This window comes from Hipposideros armiger, unplaced genomic scaffold, assembly GCF_001890085.2.
Source record: "Hipposideros armiger isolate ML-2016 unplaced genomic scaffold, ASM189008v1 scaffold_344, whole genome shotgun sequence".
Taxonomy (NCBI): domain Eukaryota; kingdom Metazoa; phylum Chordata; class Mammalia; order Chiroptera; family Hipposideridae; genus Hipposideros; species Hipposideros armiger.
The window spans coordinates 243,660-246,656 of NW_017731694.1; positions in this window are offsets into that span (position 1 = coordinate 243,660).

The window sequence follows — 2,997 nt, forward strand, 5'->3', positions numbered from 1 at the left end:
TTAGAAATCATGTCTTTCTGAGTCAATACTAGGTCTTAATGGAGTGATAAAATATCAAATGAACATTTTTATTGGGCATGTAACCATGTAAGCTAACTTAAAAGTTACCTTAAGTCCAAAAGTATTTACAGGGACATTTAAATATCTTTCATTTCACTATTACAAAAGAAACCATTATTCACTTAGAAATTCTGGGATTTTATTTTTCATTGGAATGGCCATGTTTTGACGAGAGAATTGTCTGATTGAGAGTGAAACCAGCAAAGAGCCTAGTGAGCCAAAAGAGAAGTGAAGTGAATCCAGCTCCCAGTAGTGTCATCTGGGCCTATTTAGCTAAGTGAGACGAAAATCTTTTTATTTGCCTAAGCCAGGTTGGACTGAGTTTTCTGTCATTTACATTCAAAAGAATCATGACAGGTGCAAGTATCCAAAGGGGAAAGTGATTATTCTGGAGTCAATAGTGACTTTTGTAGCCAATGAGATAGAGTAATGTTAGTTATATTTTTAAGTGTTCTCTATAAATCCTCCCAAAACTTAGAAAGACCAGATCTGTACTGGATTTGGGTCAGGTCAACAAAAGCAAATTCAACAATTAACACTGCTCATTCTGTACTCACTTGCTCTCCGCTTCACACAGGCTTACACTTGGATCAAGATGGTGGCCGTAGCAATGCACACACAGTCTCCAGGAAAGCATCTGATACAGAAGGCAGGAGGGTTTCCAGCAGGACTGGGTGAAGGTGAAAATGAAGACAACCACATTAGGGACAACCAGCATGATGAGAATGAAGGAAAAGAGCAAGACTGAAGTAAATCTGGAAGCAAATTTTTCCAAGAAAAAAACCCTGAGATTAATGAGAAAAAACATCAGGGGGAGAAATGCCAAGACATTTTAACATTAGAATATCTAGAAGACCCTACAGAAACTGGAAGATCTTACAGAACTTATGTAGAAAAAAAATTAAGAAATAAATCATGGATCAGAGAACTACAGGAAGAGCTCTTCCCGTAAGCGGCCTGAGGTGACCTCTAGACATGGTTCACTATTCACTTGACCCAGAGAACTCCACAAAATCCTGCAAATCACAAGGTTCAAATCTTTGCGTTCACTTTGAGAACACTCGTGAAACTGCCCAAAGCCACCAAGGGTATGCATATCTGAAAAGCCACTAAGTATGTAAAGGATGTCACATTACAGAAGCAGTGTGTGCCATTCCATCGCTACAATGGTGGAGTTGGTAGGTGTGACCACGCCAAACTGTAGGGCTGGACTCAGGGTCGGTGTCCCACAAAGAGTGCTGAGTTTTTACTGTACACGCTAAAAAATGCAGAGAGTAATGCTGACCTTAAGGGTTTAGATGTAGATTCTCTGGTCACTGAGCACAGCCAGGTGAACAAAGTTCCCAAAATGCTGTGCAGAACTTACAGAGCTTATGAGTAGGTTAACCCACACAGGAGCTCCCCGTGCCACATTGAGATGATCCTGACTGAGAAAGAGCAGGTTGTGCTTAAACCAGAAGAGGAGTTTGCACAAANGTTTGCTCTGTGCTGTAGAAGTTTGTATAAGTTTTTAAAGAACTGTTTGTGTTTGCAAGAGCCTTGTGGGTCTTGTGGACAAAAGCCCTGTTGGCTTTCAAAGCTAGATGTTTTGGGGCTTTTTTCAGGTGCAGGTCTTAAAGTTGGGGTTCCAGATGTGGGATTCAAGCCCTTCATTCCTCAAGGAGAAACTCAGAGTTGAAATTCCCTCCTGATTGTGAGTTGCCAAGTTGGGCGTGGGGTTTATGATGAGATTGCATCTCAGCCCCTTTTACCTGTTTTGATGTGGGGTTTTATCTCATTCTCCTGTGTGTAGGAGTTGCTCATCTAATTTTGGAGTTTTTTTCAGAAGAAATTTCTCTATACGCAGCTATAGATTTGGTGTATCTGAAAGAGGAGATGATTTCGGGATCCTGCTACGTTACCACCTTGAACCAGCACTGTCAGCACCAGGCTTTTTAAGCCTTGTTTCATAATTATTAAATAAGTATACTGAAGGAAGGGTAATGAGTAAGCAGTAACTTCCATGGTGGTCCCAGAAGGGAAGCATCACAATTATAAGAAACCCCTAACAGTAGAAAATATTATGTTTATCAGTAATACCTCAAAATAAGACTTGGACTCTGCATCTGATGATTAGGTATAGGTCCTTCCAAGAACTGGAACAAGATGTCACTGTTGGCAACAGTTAAGGATCCCATGAGCTTCCATCTCTGCCAAGTCATGGGACCAGGAAAAATGGCAAGTAAATATTAGTCAGAGGGATTTGAAATTCAGGAAGCAAGAGAGGGATCCTCGCTGCTCTGATGATTTAAAATCTCCTGGCCTGGCTAAACTACATCTCAGGGAACAGAGAGAACGTATGTCTATAATTACTGAACCACTGTGTGCAATCATCAGGAAACCATGGAAAATAGGAGAGATGCCAGGAGACTGAAGAATGGAAAATGTTGCTCCAATTTTTAGACGGGAAAGAAGGTAGATTTGTTGAATTACAGATCAGAGAGCTTGACAAAAATCCTAGAACAGATCATTTTTTTAAAAGAGCATTTGAACACTTAGAAAAGGTAGCAGTGAAGACTAGAATTAGAATGGTTTTATCAAGTCACTGCAGACTAACATCATTTCTTGGTTTTTGACACTATTACTAAATTTGTAGATGGAGGAAGGTATATTGTAAACTAGATTTCAACAAATTATTAGTAAATTGTTTTAGCTAGCCTCACATACATGATGGGGGTATAGGCTGGATATTATAAAAATTGGCTGCTAAGTATTGAACAATGATATCCCCATCTAAAGAGTACAGACTTACCTAGTGATGGGCTGTAGTTCTCTCTTCCTGGCCTCATCCTCAATAATCTCCTATGATTGTGACAAAAATCAATAGCCTGTTGTTCTCATCAGATTTCAGGTGAAAGTTACAAATCCTTAAGCATCTATTCACCTTTCAGAGAGAGT